The 21892-nt window shown below is 45.2% G+C and overlaps 1 protein-coding gene across 1 annotated transcript in view; it reads right to left on the bottom strand.

Annotated features, from left to right (window-relative positions):
* The window catches only part of LOC126425031 (G-protein coupled receptor moody-like), a 184609-nt gene that overhangs the window by 110633 nt on the left and 52084 nt on the right, over positions 1-21892 (bottom strand). The gene's annotated exons all lie outside the window — the stretch shown is intronic.

Raw genomic sequence — 21892 nt, 5'->3', positions numbered from 1 at the left:
CCACTCCGGCTGCCGTTAATTATATCATTCGCTGTAATGAAATAACGAGAAAGTTGCAGAGTTACAAGGTGAGACAAGATCACAAATAAAGAAATCAGGAAGCGAATGAGAACTGCGTCTTACATCACCTAAGAGGGATAAAAACGGTATTTAAAATGGGTTGGGCATGTGATGAGATTAGGGGATGAACGATGGCGAAAAAAGTACAATGTTGGCAACTTCAATACAAGGGGAAAAGAGGAGGACGGCGTGCAGATTGGAAAAAATCAGAATAGACATGGAAGCATTGTGAAAGAATATGTATAAGAACCGAGGCGATAGGAATCAGTTAGAGGAGAATAGACAACGAAGCATTGTGAAACAAGATTTAAATAAGAACCGAGACGCTAAGAAAAGAGATTGCAAGAAACGTGACAAAGGGCTGAAAACAACGCGCGAAAAAAGTTAGAGGAAACTAGAAGTCTGGTGTTTTCCGATATTATTTTAACTCTTTCAGACTCGGTAAAGGAGTCGGAAGATAAGTTGGATAGAATCGATAGCGTCTGGAAAAGACAGGTTAGAAAGGCAAGCAAAGGTAATATCGTAAGTTGAATGGTCTGGATAGCGTCTTGAAAAGGAAGGTTATAACATGAACATCCACTAATCAAACAAAGGTAATGCTGTAAGTTGAATGGAATGGATAGCGTCTTGAAAAGAAAGTTTATAATATGAACTTGACATAAGCAAACAAAGGCAATGCTGTACAGTGAATTAAATCAGGCGATGCTGATGGAATTAGGAAGTGCGACACCACAATTAGTAGATGAGTTTTCACTGTTTTGACAACAAAGTAATTAAAGATGGCTGAAGTAAAGAGAATAAAAAATGCAGACTGGAAACAGGGAAAAAGCGATTCTCTAAAGAACGAGATTTGTTAAGATCTAATATACATTTAAATATTATGAAGTCTTTTTTTTTAAATTACACGGCTGGAGTACAGCCTCGTATAGAAGTGAGACGTAGACGTTAAGCATTTCAGACAAGAAGGGAACTGAAGCTTTTGAAATATGGCGAATGATACGTAGTTTGAATAACTAACGCAGAGGCACTGAGTCAATTTGGGGAGAAATTAAGTTACGGTAAAACCCGACTAACGGGAGAGATACGTTGACAGGACTAGGAGCTGCTATCTCTCAGAACTACAATTCGGTCTTACACTGTCTCTGAGGAAACTGAGTTTTCTAGAGTGGTTTGATAAATTTGTATTGTTCTTTTAACTTGTACTACAACATACCTCTGTTTCACGTTACAAGTCAAGAATTTTCGAATAAAACGTGAATTAAATACTAACAGTTTCAAGTTTGCTGTAAATCTGTTTATTTTTAAGTAACAGATAGGATGGCTTATGCGGTCCTTTATACAGGGTGACTTTTTACGCCGTGTACAAAGTTTAGGGATTGATCGGTGGGAGGATACGGAACAAAAAAGGTCTAATGAACTTATGTCCGGAAAGACATGGTTCCCTTGCTGGAGACTATTTATTCCGTCATACATTGTTACAGAGACTCCGGTCTAATACGTGCTGTACCATACAGCGATACTTACTGTACTTGTTGAATATGGCTTCCATGTGCCTCAACGCATGTGCATACGCGCCGCAGCATATTGTCTCTCACACGTTCACATCAGCCAGGCTGCATCCGAACAGCATCAAAGGCAACACAAATAAGCTGTTCCAGTGTCTCCACACCTGGAATGGGCTCTGCATACGCGACACTTTTGAGATAACCGCATAACCAGAAATCGCACTGGTTGAGATCCGGTGAACGAGAATGCCATGCAAGTGAACCCCCCTCGTCCGATCCGTCGACCAGGGAAGACACGACTGAGATGCGTCTGAATGTTAACAGTGAAATGGGCTGGAGAACCACCATGCAGCAGCCACATCAGTGGCACTTCTTCCAGCAGGGGAGGCAAAGTCACCCGCAAGAGACGCCGATAATTCCGGCCCGTTAGGCGCTGTGCAGGTAAGACTGGTCCCAAAACACGGTCGCCAATTACCCCGGCCCACACATTCCGGCTGCACCGATGCTGATGATTCGCTGTCACCATACCATGGGGGGTTCTGCATACTGCCCAGCAGATGACTGTAATGAAAGTTGAAGATGCCACTTCGCGTATAGGTGGGCTCATCTCTGAGTAGGATGGATGACACATATTCCAGGATCATGGTTGTCTGATGAAGAAACCAGCGACAAAACTGCTCCCGATGTGAAAATCCTCTTGCTAGTAAGGCCTGCACGCCCTGCATCAATAGAAAGAGTGATAGGGGTAGCGACGTTTGTCACGGAGACTGTTCCACACGGTCGCCTGGGTCTACTGTCAGGGCCAACTGCCTGGTACTGACACGGCGGTCGCATTCCACAGCCTTCGTCACATTTTGTTTCAAGTCTGGTGTCCGAACATTTCGGGTAGGTCCTCCATGAGTTTCTGCTCCCTGAAACTACCCTGTTATCACACAAACGGCGAAACAATGCTGCAAGCATTGAACGCTGTGGTTCTCGTCGGCGGGGACGGGTCTCGTGATACAACCTCGCCATTTGCTTTCCCCTAAGTACACACCATATCACATACACGAGTCATGTTCTCAGTAATACTACTCAAGTAGTATTACTACTCAAGTAGCATTACTGACAACATGACTCGTGTATGTGATGTGAGTTATATGTATTTGACGATACTGGTGCTGATTCCGCATTTAACATTTGACGATGCCACCATGGCTGCAGTACATTAGGACGTTGTTTTTATGAAGCAGATCTGATGATGATCATTAAAGACCGAAACCGGTAATCTGTTAAACAAAAAGATTGTGACCACAGACGTAAATTAAAGGAAACTTACAACTTTCCTTTATTTCAACGCACCCCTCTGCCCTCACTTATCAATACGAACCTACCAACAAAACGGCACAGTGCAGAAACTCACATAAAAGAAGAGTCTCGTTTTGACGACGCTATCGACATTCAAACCAGTGTGACGTGCGAACGTCATCCCAAAGAAGGACTTGTCCGGCGGTCTCTCGTGGTTGTATGAACGTTCTGTGCGTTGTACTCAAGTGGGGAGAGACCATGTAGAACAACTGAAGCATTAAAACCACAATCTTATCCTTTATCTGTTTTTATTAATGCTGTCTCTTTCTGTAAATCACTAATTTGACGCCCCACACCAGCAACGGAAATCCTACAGCGCGCTGCGACTGTTTCGTAATTTTCTAGTTCCCCCTACCCTACCGGAAGATGGGATTTCCCGAGCTCGCCCGGCCGAGCGTGAAATTGAAAAACGCATCATTTTCACTGCCGGTATTTTACGCTCCCTCCCTTTTATTTGCAGTAGCCGGCAGAGAACGAATTAGCTTCCCTTTATTTCAACGCGCCCCCTAGCTGTTCCCTCGCTTTTCATTTCATGAACTTTCCGTTTCTATAGCTCCTCCCCCTCTTCCAGCTCCGTCTTCCTCCCCTACGGAGACGCCCTGCACAATACAATAATGAACGCGCCGATGCGTCCGCAATTTGATGCCGCTCTGAATGACTTCCTGAAGCGCGCCACAGAAGAAATGAATTTACATGAAGCGAAGGGCGGAAGTATAGAGGAGACCAAGTTTTCCCCCCATCAGACAGACAGACAGACAGACAGGCAGGCAGGCGGGACACAACTTTACAGTGCTACCCCTGTCCAACACAAGTTTTCGGTGTTGCTGTAGAATTCCTGAATATTTAATACGATGTAGATACGTCTCGAAAGCGCGTGAGAGTGTTCTGCCTTACAATACTTTTCATTCCGTCGCTTGTAATAGAAGTTTAATATATTTTCATATTTCAATTTTAAATGATGGAATTCAGCTTTAACTTGCTCCAGCATTTTTCTAAAATTACAAACACTACTCCGCGAAATTATGGTTTTTCAAACTGTGAAAACATGTCCCAAGGTGCGAAGTGCTCATGTGCCCAGCAACAAATATTCTATTGAAATTCAAAAGCGTTGCAACCGCCAAAATTTTGTCAGCATCGTATTTAATCGTTTGTCTGTTACATTATCACTTTGTCACTCACCAATAACCAGTACGTGAAGTCAGATTCAACAGAACTATTACCAAAAGCCTGTTACAAGTTAAGTACATTTTGAAATAGAAACTATCCAAAACTAAAACCAATTTCCATTTTCAAGACAGTAAAATTATTACGACATTAAAGGAATTCAGTCCATTTGCAGTATCACACGATCCTTCGTAGAAGACCTCTTTGTGTGTCAAGGTAACAGACGGCGCACGACGAAGGAAGTGGGCCTTAACTGGCCATATGTTATATAATTAGTTCCAAAAACATAAAGCATTTTATTCACCATAAATTCTGTACCTGAAGAATCAACAATATAATCCAAATAGCTTTAATACATCTTTCAGTATTTAAGTGTGGAACGCGAAATATTTGCATTGCTGCACTATCGCAAGCTAATGTTTAATGGCAAAAAAAAAATGCGCAAAATAATGCAAACTGCCTATGGCGCATTCCTTCACGTGATTTTAAAGTGAGTCACTAGACTGAAGTGGCAAACCAAAAAACATCACGTGTTCTTACAGTAGCTACACTACCCTCCAAGTACAACGCTGTCTGCTACGGTCGTAGACGAACCGTTTGTATTTGGTCTCAGGACACGTATCAAAGCTAAAGAAAGAAGTTTTTGAGGGGGAAATAGCATACATAAATGGTGTATTCACATCTGAAGTCATGAAAGCGATTTATGAATCTATATATTTGAGTGATGTCCATTTGTCTGACATATATACTCGAATATGTAAATCCTGAAAGAGAATGATAGTTTTTTCGCCTTTATTTCAGTGCAGGTGCACTGATATCGTCCGAACTCGTACGAGAATCGATGACTTGAGAATATGGGGTCAATGGAGGAGGTACGCTGCATTGCACCTTGTGACACATTGGAAATTTGAGTTGCTCGGGGACCGTGTCCGGATAGCCGAAACGGTGCCGGCAGAGTAGCTCAGAAGGTTATCTGCCCTCTGTAGTAATAATAAAAAAAAAAACTTAGTGAATGGATCGACGATGAACTTGAGCGGGGGTCATAGGACGTCCTCCCCCCCTCCACCTCCCACCCCAACCCGAACGAATCCGACAAACAATAACGAACAAAAGCAAATTAAAAACAAAAAGCTGTTAAGGCAACCGCTCACTAGAAGCGGTAAACACGGCTTCGAGTCTCGGTCCAGCACAAATTTTCAACTTCCGCGATGAAATGAAATGTCGTGTGGCTAGGGCCTCCCGTCTGGAAGACCGGTTGCCTGGCGCAAGTATTTTGAGTTGCGCCACTTCGACGATTTGCGCGTCGATGAGGATGAGATGACGAAGACAACACAACGCCCAGTGCCTGAGCGGAGAAAATCTCCGACCCAGCCGGAAATCGAACACGGGCCCCTTTCCATGGCACTCTGCCGCACTGACCACTCATCTATCGAGGCGGGCAACCTTCACGATTGCATCACCACAATGCCCTGTGCTGCTGGAAATCACTATTTCCCATCCACCCCTGCCCTTTGTTTCCCCATTCTGTATTTCAGACAAATTTATGAATCTCTTAATGACAGTGCGAGTGACTTTCATACGCAGTTGACGTTCCAGTTTAGTTACTGAAAATAACCAACTTAGTATGTTATGTTTAAAGTACTACAAATATATTCTAATTTAAATATAAGTAAACTTCCGAAGGTAGACGCATTTATAGCCTACAATATGTTAAATCATGTTTCCAAAAGAAAGTTCTTAGTTACTCTTTAGAAAAAAAAATAATTACAGATGAATGCTGATGATTAGATGCATAAATTGCGACATACTCGCTAATAAAAACGGTGACTTAGGAAGTATAGAGTGTTTCTTTTGTTCCAGTCTATGAGCACACAAAAATTGTGTCCTTGAGCTATAGATTAGTATCATTATTGCCTGTCTTCACCCTGGCTTTGTTATGCTAGGATATGTTTTAAACAGATCTGAACATGGCCCCCACCAAACAAAATCAGTAGTCTGAGGTCTGAATTTTTTTAGGATCGTGGACCGGAATAAAACAAAGAAATTACAGAAGATTAGATTGGTGGAACCGTTAACTAATGGTGAGGTACTGAATGAAACTGGAGGTAAAAGATATTTATGACACAATTTGACTATTACGAAGAGCAGGTTAGATCCTGAGGTATCAAGGAATAGTTACGAGCTTCGGTAACGGATGTAACTGTGGGCTGTACAAATTGCAGCAGGGGAATTACTCTTGGATACAAAGAGCAGGACTAAGTGGATGTAGGTTGGAGTAGCCACGTACAGATGAAGCGGCTTGCGGGAAGAGAGCTGCATCGAACCAGTGTTCAAACTGAATACCACAACAACGATGTCAGATGAAATATACGAGAAAAATATTTTCTTGCATCACCCTGTGGGACAAGTCTGAACGGCTTATTGTATTATTCTTATGGTTGAAAGGCATCGCGGAAACGTTGCTTTCGCATCTAAATCTTCGGAAAGAATCGACATTCAAACTAAACTATAGGTGCGAAAAATTCGTATAACAACCGATACCAGAACAGCACATCTTATCGTCGTAGAAAGCAAGTTCAGCATTCATACTTAACTCTCTCCGCGAATTTTAGTCTGTGTGACAAGGAGTTACATTCATATACCACAATTTTTTGTAGGCGAAATAGTCGTTCACGGTAACCACGGTAACATAATGATAGAAAAATTGGCTAGGTGCGATTAGCATTCGCCCACTGACGGTTCTGTACAAACTTCATTACGTCTGTAGGCGGTTAATCCATTCCGGGAATCGAGAATCTCATACCAGCAAGATATCGGTCCCACAGATTTCAAGATTTTCGAGAATGTTTTAATTTGAATAATATGAATGTGACAAATTCGGGCAGGAGACAGACAACCATTATTTTAATAACAGGTAGTTCTCCATACACGCTGACTGGATCGCAGTGGTAAAAGTCAAACACCAGGCGAGAAATGACTTCATTGCTCACGTGACGCGTTTCGGAATTGCACTATAATTTCACATCCAAACAGCGCGGAACGTGCTTCCGTCCCGAAACGGCAAAACGCTGATTAGAGAACCAGCAACATACATTTAATTAATCGTTTGAAGTGCACTTCAAAGCGAGAATCTGTCGTTACGACGCCCATTTCCTCTTAGCTAATTTAATTCAGTCGTATTTGCATGTTGACTGACGCGACAGCGTAAAATTACCGCGAAAAGCCCACAAAGTGTTTCTCACTCTTCTACTTCGACAACTGCTGTTTGAAATTGAGGCATGTCCTCGAACAAATGTAAGTATGTAACCAGTACACACTTGCAACATCTCAAAATTCCATTCGTGTCAGACCTCGTTTGCGCATTCTCTAGAATTCCACAGATGTCACACTGTAAGCAGCAGACACTGCTGTTGTCATAAACAAATTGGTGCAACAGTATACAGCTGCGTGTTATTATCTACTGATTTCAAATTCACGACCGTTTGAACAGCCTAGAATTTCCTATTGTATAAAGGAAAATCGCTCAGCTCGTGATAAAACGAGTAACTCGGCCTGATCGTGGTATCCTGAACTGACGTTTTGGTAAATCCTGTCTCACTAAACGCCAATTCTAAGATGAATGTAATCTAAAGTAACTTTTGTTAAACCATCACCAATAACAGTCTGTCTTATTTTCGTAAAGTCTGCAACATAGTAGCTCACAAAAGAGCAGTTAACTGAGTTACGTAACCAATAAGAGGAACCACAGAAGTTTGACAGTAATCACTTCATGGTGGGCGCTAGGTACGGCAATAATTCAAACTTGGAATGGCTGGTGTTGTATGTCTCAGTATCACTGTCTTCTGAAAGTCATTTACCTGAACACAAAGTTGGTGCGATGCAAGATTTTTGGCCTGGAGTTGCCTGATGTTGAGGCATAGGAAACTGAGTTTCGGGAGGACGACTGTTCAAACCCGCGTCCGGCCATCCACTTTTATTTAGGTTTCCCGTGATTTCCCTGAATCTCTCCATGAAAATGAAAATGCCGGGTTGAAAGGGCGTGGCCATTTTCCTTCCTCTTCCTTGACACAATCCGAACTTGTGCTCCGTCTCTAATGACCTTGATGTCGACGGGCCGTTAAACTCAATCTCCCTTCCTCTGAAACTGAGTTGACTACATACGTCTATACCTGCGGTTCACCTTTTATTACAAAGCCACCACTACAGACGTGGAGCCAATATTCGTACTCTCTCCTTGCTTCTTTGCTTTCTAGTTGTAGTATTGCCATCGTCTTGACTACTGGCTGTTGCCAAACTTACCATATGTCATCCGAATACTGTTTTGATAAAGTTCTTTATCTCTCTTCGTAACTACTTCGCCGCGCGGGATTAGCCGAGCGGTCCAAGGCGCTGCAGTCATGGACTGTGCGGCTGATCCCGGCGGAGGTTCGAGTCCTCCCTCGGGCATGGGTGTGTTTGTCTGTCCTTAGGATAATTTAGGTTAAGTAGTGTGTAAGCTTAGGGACTGATAACCTTAGCAGTTAAGTCCCATAAGATTTCACACGCATTTGAACATTTTTCGTAACTACTTCAACCTACATCCATTTCTACCAGCGTACTGTATTCATCCCTTAGTCTTCCTCTATAATTTTAACCTTCCCCATCCCTCTCACTCCATTTCCAAATTGGCGATTCTTCAAGATTCATTGACGCTTCAGGATGTCCTATCAAACAAATCCTCATTTTAATCAAGTTGTCTTATAAATTTCTTTCTTCACTATTTCGATTCGGTACGTCCTCATTAGTTATTCGACCTACCCGTCTAATATTCAGTATTTTTTTTGTAGCAGCACATTTCAAAAACTTCTATTCCCTTCTTGTCTGAAGTGTTTATTGTCGATATTTCAGCTCTGTCCATAGCTACTCTACAGACAAATGGTTTCAGAAAAGACGTCCAAATATTTACACTGAAATTCGATATTAACACATTTCTCCTTTACAGAAATGATTATCTCAATGTTGCTAATCTGCGTTATATATATTCTGTACTTCGGAAGTCACCAGTTACCTTGCTACCACTACACCAAAACTCATCTGCTACGTCCAGTGTCTCATTTCCTACTCCATCAGTTTCACCTTACTTAATTCCACTACATTGTATTATCTTTTTTTTTGTACTAGGGGCGTTCAGTAAGTAATGCAACACATTTTTTTTTTCTGAAAGCTGGTTGGTTTTATTCATGTTTCCAATGCACCGTATTATTCCCCACTCTTTTAGTTATAGAATCCCATTTTTGAACATAATCTCCGTTCAGTGCGATGGCCTTACCCCGCCTTACTGGCAGGGCCTTTATGCCCGCATGGTACCGCTCCACTGGTCGACGTCGGAGCCAAAGTCTCACTGCATCAGTAACCTGCGCATCATCCACGTACTGCTTCGCGTGGACTACATGCGTCATTGGGTCAAACAGATGGAAATCGGAATGTGCGAGATCCGGGCTGTAGGGCGGACGAGGAAGACCCCTGCAGTGAAGTTTTTTGAGCTCCCCTCGGGCGTGCAGACTTGTATGAGGCCTTGCGTTGTCGTAGAGAAGGACACGTTGGTTTGCATTTTTGTGGCGACAAACACACTGTAGTCGTTCCTTTAATTTCCCGAGGGTATCACAGCTGTGTACGCTGCAGATCGGAAACCTTTGCGTGACCTTGTTGCGATGATCGCCTCTCCCAACGACTCGCCGTGCTTTTGTTCTCTGCCAGATCTCCGTAGACACTCTGCAGCCGCTTATGAATATTTGCAGCGCTCTGGTTTTCCGCCAAAAGGAACTCAGTGGCAGCTCCCTGCTTGGGACGCACCTTTGTTAGAGACGCCATTTTGAAAGCTTCGTATAGGGTCTCCACTTATGGGGACTTTACGAAACTGTAGTGGCTGAAGCAGGAATATTCCTCGATGTTCCACAACGAATTCGGGATTTTTTTTTAACAGAAATCGACTGTGTTACTTTTAATGATATTCGTTTTATAACATCTTTTCAATACACTTTCCATTTTGTTCACCTGCTCTTCCAGGTCCTTCATCTCTCTGACAGAATTGTCATTTTCAGACCTCTCTGTTTTTATTTTTGCTCTCTGGATTTTAACTCCCTTAATTTCTGTCTGGTTTCCTTCACAGTCTGCTAAACGTGCAGATTGAATAACATCGGGGATAGGCTAGAACCCTGTCTCACTCGCTTCTGAACTACTGCCTCCCTGTCATGCGCTTCAACTCTTATAACTACAGGTATCTATTTACGTGTATATACATGTACAGTTTTGAGGAAAACGACCTGCACTGCGGCTCTGTTGAGGAATTTCGAGTATGCTAGGTTAACAGGGCGGGTGGATTGTTTGAGGCAGTACAAAACTGGATGATTTGTGTGTGTGTGTGTGTGTTTTTTTTTTTTCAAAATTTAAAGCCAGACCATTTCTGCAAAACAAGACAGCAAGTTAAAGTAAAACTTAATTTACTGCTTCCTCTGTTGATGCTTTGTTGCTCGGCTTCACAATAACGAAACGTTTCCGTTACTCCGAGTCCGCTATTGATAACGAATGAGTTAGAATACGGAAACAACTGACTCGGACCGAACAGGCAACGAATCGCATGGGAGGAAGGAACCGTGCCAGTCATTTCAGGCAGCAACGAAACGGCACTGTTAGTCCCGTGCAATACCCGTAAATCAGCAGCGAATACGCCAGACAACAGAACTCGAAGTTATGGCTTCGGTGACCCAAAGACTAGGCAGTAATTGTGGTAATTGTCAAATCGAGGCGGCATTTCCCTGGATTATGAACGTATCGGTGCGGTCAACAGACTGACCCCTGCCGTAATCCGGCGTATTACCGTACGGCAATGCGGCTATTGGCTCACGTGGCGGGGTGTTGAGTTGACGCTAGTGCTTTGCTGGCAGGACAATGACCAGAACAGCGGATACTAGCCGTGTACGTAACTGGTCGACATATCGTGTCGACATAACCGTCAGGTGCACAGCTGCATTCGAGCTAGTTGCGAAATAGGGACGGTAATAAGGTGAGCGGGACTACTAGAGACCGGTAGCAGGTCACGGATATACAGTTCAGCTAAAGTCCTCGGGACAGGACCTGCGACAATAAGGACGTTGACACACTTACGGTAATTAGGACTCCAACACCAGTAAGAATTACAAATACGTTAAGTTTAGTTACTGAACGTGTTGTAACGGAACTGGTTACTCGGCCTAATTTCGTTAAGTTTTGTACTTGACGATACGAGCAAACAAATCGGAGGACTCGATACCTACAAACACTCAGGATACCGGATGTACAAACAGAAATATATCACACGATACGCAGACATTCTTCCGATTATAGTAATTATATTTTTATAAAATTTTGGAAAGATATTTAATATTAATAATTACAAGAGGCGATCGGAAAGTTTCCGTTCGAAGACCCTACAGTATAGAATCTGTACGACAATCAGGCAAAATAGCCGTGAGCATTGAGGCAATCATTCCGCCGACGCACCGGGTCGACGAAACCCGTTTGGTAAAACACCGTGTCCTGCTGCGTGAAGGAGTGCGCAACTGCCTGCTGAACGTCGTCGACAGCAATCGTCGACCATTTGAGGCTGTCTTTTATTTATTTACTTATTTATTTATTTTAAAAAAGGCGTGATAATCACACTGGGAGAGATGACTATACCTGCGGATGCTGGAGTGTTTCCCCATTTGGGTTGGCGTGACCTCTGCGTTACGACGCTTGGGATACGGGGACGTGCGTCTTGAATGAACTGTGTCTCGTTCTGCCTACCTGCTCCTCCCTGTATCTCCCTGGCACTCTCCTCTTCCACCCTCCCTCTGCCCATCTTCTCCCCCCCCCCCTCCCACCTTCTGTCGACCTCCTCCTCTTCCCTTTCACTATCGATTTCCCCCGCCCCCGCTGTCTATCCATCTCCTCCATCATATCTGAAATCTGGTTTCGCACGACAGAGCGGATCAGGTTGTGGTTGTGGAAAGGGACCAAAATCAGTTGCTCTTAGTTGCACAAAACACAAAATGGTTCAAATGGCTCTGAGCACTATGGGACTTAACATCTGACGTCACCAGTCCACTAGAACTTAGAACTACTTAAATCTAACTAACCTAACGACAGCTCACACCTCCATGCCCGAGGCAGGATTCAAACCTACGACCGTAGCGGTCGCGCGGTTCCAGACCACAAAACACGCAAACTTTATTTTCCTGAAGACATTTAATCACACATGCCCTTAAAAGGATTCATAAACAATACTGCTGAAAGCCCGAACACAAGTTATTAAAATTGCTTTAAGGAATACACACGGCTGAAGGCCTTAGTTAAAAAAAATTACGTAAAAGCTCGGCTGAAGGTAACATACTGAACATTGAAGAACTGAAGACTCAAGGTCTGAATAAGAAAGATTTGAAATAGAGCAAAAACTCGTTTTTTAAAATAAGTTTTAATCTATTCAATCTTGAAACCTTAATTTAAGTTGGCTGAAGGCGTTATTTTAAAATTGAACCAACTAAATTAATACATGGTTGAAGGCCTTGCACAGTACCTGAGACTAAAAGAAAATCACAATCTCAAAACAACAGAACAATGGTGCTCAGAAGTGCTCCAAGGGTCGGCCTGAGGAGGTAACTCTAACGTAAGGTTAGGTGAGAGAGGCAGCCAGGAATAAGATTAAGTAATCAGATGGCAACCCGGACCAATGACGGCTGAAGGACCGACCAGCAACCTACTCAATTCCCTTCTGGCCGACCAACGGCACGCAACGGAAAATGTCAGTGAGGACGAAGATACCAGCAGCACTACGTCTTCAAAATTGGCGTTTAAATACAGCCAAGGCACTATAACCACTCAACAATATGAACCAACATAAAGGCTGTCGGACTACACCCCGTGCCGGACAGCATCCACACGACGAGGAAACACAAGACTCGCTGCTCTGTCCCAACCGACCGACTGGCTACTCCAGTAAGCAGACAGCATTCATCTGCTCAGTGGGAATTAGGCAAGCTACACACAGTTCCACGCAGACACTTGCACCAAAAACTCTGACAATCCTAAAACCAATCGCTGTGGAACAACAAGGGCGTATCACAAGTCGACACACACAGAGTTTCCATAAGCGATCGCCGACCAAATACACGTCGCCCGGTGAGACGACCGACCGAAAGACCAGCCAAGGTCGTAGCCACTCAAGTTATGAGTGTCGGCAACGGTCGGGGGAGTCATGGTTGCCCGGATCTCACTGCAGCTCCATCCCGACTCCCTTGATGTCCTTCCGGAACTCGGAGACACGGCGACCCGGGCACACTGCCTCCGACCCATCCATGCAGAGGGAACACCTGCGACTTTGAGCACCCGACATCTCTGCACAAGGAAGGAACCAAGCCACGTCCGGAAAGATGACCAACTGACGAGGCCCAGAAACGGTCAGAAGACCAAATACACGTCGCCTGGTGAGACGACCGACCCAACGACCAACCAACGGTCGTCCCTGCTCCAGTCTCCTTCCGTCGGGCAGTGCAAGTGTGTCGCCAGCGGTCGGGCGAGTACTGGCTGTGCAGACCTCACTGGAGCTCCATCCCGACTGCCCTCCGACAGAGGACGACCCGGAAATACTAGCGGTCGCTCCAGAGATAGTACGACACTGCACTTATGGATAAGCACCGCTGCTGCCACTCACGGGCAAGCAAACCAGCAACTTAGTGACTCCAGTAAATCGAATAAGAAACGAGACGACAGTACCGTAAAGACAAGATGACAAACAATAAACGGCAGGAACAGGTGCAGCACATGGCTCAGTGTCTGTATCCACGTCCCCCTTCCCCTCACTGTCTGTCCATCTCTCCCATCCCCCTTCTCACTCCACGTTATCAATCCCAACCCCGGTCTAAGACGCTGCAGTCATGGACTGTGCGGCTGGTCCCGGCGGAGGTTCGAGTCCTCCCTCGGGCATGGTGTGTGTGTTTGTCCTTAGGATAATTTAGGTTACGTAGTATGTAAGCTTAGGGACTGATGAGCTTAGCAGTTAAGTCCCATAAGATTTCACACGCATTCACAATCACAACCCAGTAGTAGGTCGCTTGTTCTTACTCCAACAGTACCTTTTCCCAGCTAATGAGATCAGTCTTGAAAGAACTGTGACAGAAGCCCGAACATCAGGGGACTGATGTACTAGAACATGCATTGAAACTATGAAATAGTGCATTCGTAAAGCCGAGCGGTTCTAGGCGCTACAGTCTGGAACCGCGCGACCGCTACGGTCGCATGTTCGAATCCTGCCTCGGGCATGGATGTGTGTGATGTCCTTAGGTTAGTTAGGTTTAAGTAGTTCTAAGTTCTAGGGGACTGATGACCTCAGAAGTTAAGTCCCACACTGCTCAGAGCAATTTCTTTAGTGCATTGCTAATGCCTAGGCAGTAGCCCAAATCTAGATTTGCTTTAATAAAATCCGAAAGAAAAGGACGGGTGATTGCTGAGCTCCATCATTTTGAAAGTATTTATTCTGCTCATTAACACTTTGCCGTTCGCACGTCTCGTACAGATTTATTCGTTCGGCGCCGGCAGCGCTAATTCGGATTACTTGCCTTCTCGCTGGCCGCTTGTCACCTTTCCGTTGATCACAAGCTTCAGTCACATTGACCTTTGCGCGCTTTAATTTGCCAGAAATCCTCTATTTTGCCGTGTCGTTCCACAAACTTGAATTTTCTTTTCAAGTAACTTCTATGCAAGTTCTACACTGTTACAATAATTATCCATGCAGAGGTGATGCCACTTTCAATCGGAAGGTGTCAATAGTTCCGCCCCTGTTTTTGCTAAAGGCTGTCCAGCGCCGGAATATATCTTGAATGAGGAAATGTATCCCGCACTCGAATCACACAGCATCCCAATGAGTATGCCATATTTCGTAATTTTCGACGGATTGTAAACTTTAAAATTAAACCGTCCACGCCACGGTATCATTCCTTCATCATCTCAGATGTTTTGACTTAGATTAAACGTTTCTTTGAAAAAATTGTTAAAATGGCTCTGAGCGCTATGGGACTTAACTGCTCAGGTCATCAGTCCTCTAGAACTTAGAACTACTTAAACCTAACTAACCTAAGGACATCACACACGTCCAGGCCCGAGGCAGGATTCGAACCTGCGACCGTAGCGGTCGCGCGGTTCCAGATTGTAGCGCCTAGAACCGCTCGGCCACCCCGGCCGGCGTTTCTTTAAACTTTTTGGAAAAATAATCAATTACGAATTGCACTTTGACAAGCCGGTCGTCATTATCTGGTTTATTGTTGCTGTCGGAAAAATGTAAAAATGATAATATTTGTCTGAATCTGTTGCGGGCCATCGTTTTGCGTAATATGGGTGTGTCTCCCAACGGATTCGTTGACCATAATTGATCCTTGCTTTTTTTACAATTCCCATAAGGATAGCAAGCCCAAACCATTTGCTAAGTTCGGGTCCCGTGACGTCGACAAATTTGGCTTTTTTTTTTTTAATCCAGTTTCCTTCTATTCCAATTTTGACTATAGTACTTGTTGGTTTCGTTGCTAATGTATTCAAATAGATCTTTCCCAATATATAATTCTACGATATCCTCGACGCTCTTTGTATCTTTGGGAAATATGTCTGGATCCGGGGACCCTTCAGATTTATTATTGGTCTTCGGTAAATCAAAATCTGACCACTGTGCACTGTCTTCTTCGTCTGATTCAGCCGAATCAGTTGGCAATCACAGTGTTCGCCGAATTCTTCTCGGACGCATTTCACTATCTTCCTACGGTTCTGCTACACTTTCATTTTTGTGATATCCAGTGTCTTCTTCCCAATCGGCCAAGTCGTCCGGAACGTCAGACAAGGCTTCCGCGCATTGATCGTAAATAATCCTATTGTCTCCTTCGTCCGCCATGATGAAAGGGCACAAGTACTAATAAAAACTTGTTGACGTGTGTAACTTATTGTTACTTAAACAAATCACGAACAGAACGCAAAAGATACTTAAGTGCTGTCGCCGGCCACTGAGCGATACTATGCACACGACACCACTGTGGTGTCGCCGGCCGATGACCGCTATTTCGCGCACGACACCACTGTGGTGTCGCCGGACGGCAAACTGTTAAAGGGCAGTTCGGGACTGTTTCGTAAGTTAAGGCACTCGGCGCCATCGAGACACCGAGAGAGTACCGTCCTGTGGTTCGGCTTCGGCGCGTCTCTCTCCCTCTGTCGCTCCGCGTGTCGAGTTTCTCACCGCAATTGTCGCGGGGGCACCGGCCGGTGGCAAAGGTCCGTCGCTGCGACAACACACGCCCGCCTCTGACGTCACACAGGGGTGATGATCTCAGCGCTGTCGATGAGTCGAGTGTGGGGGCGACATCCGTCATCCGTCATCCGCCATCCGACATCCGCCAAACGGCCGATCGGCGACCCACCGCCGACGCCAGAGTGGCGCTTTCGGCAGCAGGCTGCTTCTCTCTCCTTCTGCGTGCGTGCGTGCGTGTGTGTGTGTGTGTGTGTGTGTGTGTGTGTGTGTGTGTGTGTGTGTGTGACGTGGTGGCGGCTAGCCAGGCCAATAAAGAGGAGGTCTGCAGACGCTGCGAGGGACAAACGGCGGCGCCCGTGCGCAGACACGCGCCGCAGCCAGATAAGGCTCCGAGCCGTCCGTCACCATTAGAGCGAGCTGGCAGCAAGTAGCGGCGACTTCTTGCCGCCTGCTCCCCGCCGCGGAAGGCGGCAGACCTCAAGAGGGTCCGCGTCTCCCTCTGCGGTTTCTACGCGGGGTGCGTAAAAAATGTGTCACGTGTTCCTATAGGAGGTGGTGTTCACCACAGCTATAACGATATGTCCGGAAACCAACAGGTGTCGCGATATGAGGCGTTTTACGTCTGACGAGTAAAGTGCGATATTCTGCTGTGTGAAGAAGAGAAATTTGTTAACATCGAGTATTGATTTAAGTGTCAGGAAGTTGTTTCTGAAAGTATTTGTATGGAGTGTAGCCATGTATGGAAGTGAAACATGGACGATAAATAGTTTAGACAAGAAAAGAATAGAAGCTTTCGAAATGCGGTGCTACAGAAGAATGCTAAAGATTAGATGGGTAGATCACACAACTAATGATGAGGTATTGAATAGGATTGGTGAGAAGAGGAGTTTGTGGCACAACTTGACTAGAAGAAGGGATCGGTTGGAAGGACATGTTCTGAGGCATCAAGGGATCACAAATTTAGCATTGGAGGGCAGCGTGGAGGGTAAAAATCGTAGACGGAGACCAAGAGATGAATACACTAAGCAAATTCAGAAGGATGTAGGCTGCAGTAGGTACTGGGAGATGAAGAAGCTTGCACAGGATAGAGAAGCATGGAAAGCTGCATCAAACCAGCCTCAGGACTGAAGACCGCAACAACAACAGGCAGGATTCACAAGAGGCGTACTGAATTACCATCTGAAGACCTGAAGCCTTGTACATGGTGGCAGCCAGTAAAAGAAAATTTCAGGGAATTGTTCAAAGAAATTTGTTTCAAAGGCCCAGTGAAATGTTTACAAGTTTTCTCCCAGAGCAACTAGCGCTGTCCCTACGTTACACAAGTCGCCTGTCTTTCAGAGCTGAGGCAGTTCTGTCCCAGCGAGCGAGGTGGTGCAGTTGTTTAGCACACTGGACTCGCATTCGGGAGGACGACGGTTCAATCCCGCGTCCGGCCATCCTGATTCAGGTTTTCCGCGATTTCCCTAAATCGCTCCAGGCAAATGCCGGGATGGTTCATTTGAAAGTTCACGGCCGACTTCCTTCCCCATCCTTCCCTAATCCGATGAGACCGATGACCTCGCAGTCTGGTCTCTTCCCCCCAAAAAACAACAACAACAACAACAACAGTTCTATGCAGTTACAGCTGCTGACAAGAGACGCCCTAAGTCCTCTGCTGAAACTGTTAGCACATTCATGCCATCGGTTTTAGCCAGTAGTGTGCGTGGGATTCAGGTCACGTGTGTGGACACTGGAGAATTCCACAGCGCAGAACACAGTTGCCTCTCTCTCTCTCTCTTGTGATCCAGACCTCGAGCAGAACAGACGTCTTTCACGGGAGGCGGAGCCTCTGGCTGTGCGTTCCGTGACGGCCACCTACATAAGTTGTCATGAACCACCTCCCCTTCCGTCGCCCACTTATTTAGTTGTTCGACCTCCTACACTGGCCTAAACCTGCTAAGTTCCGACCACAGGCGCGCCCCTTGTATATAGTACACTCAAATATATTCTCTTCGTTTTACCTAATTTTCTGTTGTGTCATTGCCAGCCGAGTGGTTCTAGGCGCTACAGTCTGTAACCGCGCGACCGCTACGGTCGCAGGTTCGAATCCTGCCTCGGGCATGGATGTGTGTGATGTCCTTAGGTTGGTTAGGTTTAAGTAGTTCTAAGTTCTAGGGGACTGGTAAGTCCCATAGTGCTCAGAGCCATTTGAACCATTTTGTTCAACGGCAGTGTACACTTCTCGCTTCGGCAAAGGACGATCTGGGTTTCGCTGAAGGCTGCAATCTACAGTATACCTTGCCCCTGTGGCAGAGCCTACACTGGTCAGACGACGCGCACAGTGCGTGAAAGATGCGTGGGACGCCATCGCCACACTCACCTCAGTAAGTCATCGATTGCTGAGCACTGTATCTCCACAGGACATTCCGTGGGTTTCTCTGCCACGGAAATCTTACCCTCGACAAGAATCTTCTGTGGTTCAGTTATTAAGGAATCGGTGGGAAGACGTTTGGGTAAAGATCTTAATCGTGATGGTCGCTTTTAACTGGACAATACATGGGACCCGGCGATTGTTATAATTTCTTCAGAGAGAAAACATTGTATGACCAATGACACGCCTAAGGACTGTTAATGTTAATAATTTTGACATCTGAATTTTAACTCCACGATCCAACATTTGGTCAGAGATGTAGCAGCAGAATTACGCATGCGCCTTCGCGCCATGGATGGAGCAATCAATACCTCGAAGACGGTCATTCATGTAGTGTCTGCCTTTGCGCATGCGTTTTGGCGCCAATTTTTGGTGTATAAAGTTAGCGATGCGAGCTAGCGATCTCCAGAGCCCAACACTCACCTGAAGATGGCTCAGTGGTTGTCAGCCGAAACATCGTGCCAAGAAGTCGACGTTATGCTGTTGCATTCCCGAAACTTCGTGGATACGCATGTTCACTTTTAACCTACTGAATTATGATGCTGATCTCTAAAGTACCCCATCACCCGTCTGTCTACTGACTTATGTTTGTATAAACATAGGATGCCCGTATGCCACCAGCAGCACTCATTATGTGCCTTCGTGTGCAGAGTGAAGATCATACTCCTACCAGAATACTTTGAACCGTATGACGATGACAGTAAGGCAGACCGTTCGTTCAGGATTATGGTCGAGAGGGAGATTTACGAATAAAGTGACAGATATGGTGGTCGATTGAGTTACAGACTTGACGTCTTCAGTTGGGAATTTTTCAACCTGCCTCTTGTGAATCCTGCCTACACCAGCGATTACTCAAAACCTGCTGGTTCCAGATATGCGACTACACCGACTTTCCTCCAAGTCTTAATCAATACCACCTCCCTTAGGAATATAGGCGAAGTATTGTACCACGGATAGTTTTCATAAATGCGAAAATGACTTATTGTCAAGATATTTGTGACTTTATCAGTGAGAAACGTCTCTAACATTACTAAACTGATCTGTACTTGTTGTATTTACTCCTAAACGTGTTTACCGACAGGACCACGGCAGCGCTTACAAACTGTATTGCAGTACTAGGTCGTAAAATATTCTGAACTTTCTCGTACAATCATGAACAATCAAGAGTTACTTGAGGCCACACATATCTTAGCAAACCCACAGAGCGACTTGTTGTTTTCATTGAAGGATTTGCAGAATATACGCGACAGCCCCGATATTACAGCCCTTGGCCGTTATAGAAAACACGCGATGACGTTACGGTAAAAGCAGAACGAATCGTGCTGCCAGAACTTCCAGGTCGGTTGTGCTCACACTGTTCATCCCGAATACGCTCTGAATCACGATAAACAGACCGACGCGTCCTGAGTCACATCTCCCATAGTACTTTGATCGACTGCTATTTTTAACTTCTGGTGTGTTACTGGGAACTCACCTTGCTGTGTACGTACGTAACTCTTTCAGGTACAGTCCATTGCTGTATTGTGGACGGTGATCGATTGCAGCCGATTTACTGTCGACAGTGAGTGTGTGCTGTATACTGTGTGCTGCTTTGGTTGGACAGCAGTGGGCACAGAAATGCACCGCGCAAGTTTTGTTTCGCAGCGCGTCATGTACAGGGGCAGGCAATGCACCGGAATCATTATATTAACATGTAATAAAATTACGTGCGATGTGTCTGTACGTGTCCCCAAAACCTCGCAGCCCCACTGGTGTTATATGGTGGTAAACCATCAATTCCCATTCGTGAAGGTTTTGTTTTGGAACTGCAGGGCTTGGTCATGAATATATATCTTAAGAGGGTATTTGTTCGCGACGGCATTACAACTGTAAGCTTGGTTTGTCCGTGCATGTGCTGTAGCTCCACCATACACTCTCGCAGCCCCACGCGGGTTATATGACCGGTAGCCCTCCATCTACCATCTGTGGACAAGGTTTGATTTGGAACTGCAGATGTTGGGTTCAAAGCTGTGGGTGTCAAAAGGCGGCGCCACACCTATGGACTTCTTACGGGAAGGTGACGAAGCAGTGTGGAAGCGAGTGCCGAAGTGCCAGAGACTGGCCAGAACGTCCCGTCTTGAACCTTGGAAAATGTTGTTGAATGTTCCAAAATGTTATAAAATCTTCCAGAAGATTGGAGTCCGCAGCTCGTGGTCGTGCGGTAGCGTTCTCGCTTCCCACGTCCGGGTTCCCGGGTTCGATTCCCGGCGGGGTCAGGGATTTTCTCTGCCTCGTGATGACTGGGTGTTGTGTGATGTCCTTAGGTTAGTTAGGTTTAAGTAGTTCTAAGTTCTAGGGGACTGATGATCATAGCTGTTAAGTCCCATAGTGCTTAGAGCCATTTAGAAGATTGGAGAACTTTCTAGGATTCCGCGATAATCCGAAATTAATTGGAGGAGCCTTACTTACGCATGCGGGACATTTTCGGCAAACGCTTACAGAGATTCAAAATCGCCCCAGCAGATGAAATCAATGCATATTTGAAGAAATAATGTCTGTGGACTCAAATGAAGGAAGTACAATTAAGAACCAGTGTGAGTGTTCAACTTACCAATAACCAAGAAGCAAAGATTTTATTGGAAAAGTTCTATAAATTAATGACGGCACTCCGCCAACTGATTGTGAAACTGGCCAAATTGAACGTACGTGTTATTTATGTAATATTGTCCAGAGCCCAAACGAATTTATAGATAGTTTTTCCGGTTCAAGACTACTCAAGTTGGTTCTTTGAAGGTGCCATTTCAGCAGTAAAAAATGAAGTAGCTGCCGATGTTAATTTGTAAATTCAAACGAGGAAACAGCCATGAACAATTATCAAACAATATAATTGAAGCAAAAATATTAGCAAGAAGACGTAAAGGAAAACAGCATTTATTGGTTCAAATGGCTCTGAACACTATGGGACTTAACTTCTGAGCTCATCAGCCCCTTAGAACTTAGATCTACTTAAATCTAACTTACGTAAGGACATCACACACATCCATGCCGGATGCAGGATTCGAACCTGCGAGCGTAGCGGTCGCGCGGTTCCAGACTGTAGCCCCTAGAACCGCTCTGCCACACCGGCCGGCAAACACCATTTATTCT

The sequence above is a fragment of the Schistocerca serialis genome, chromosome 10 (assembly GCF_023864345.2).
Source record: "Schistocerca serialis cubense isolate TAMUIC-IGC-003099 chromosome 10, iqSchSeri2.2, whole genome shotgun sequence".
Taxonomy (NCBI): domain Eukaryota; kingdom Metazoa; phylum Arthropoda; class Insecta; order Orthoptera; family Acrididae; genus Schistocerca; species Schistocerca serialis.
The sequence above is the reverse complement of the archived record's forward strand: the minus strand, read 5'-3'. Positions and strand labels throughout refer to the sequence as shown.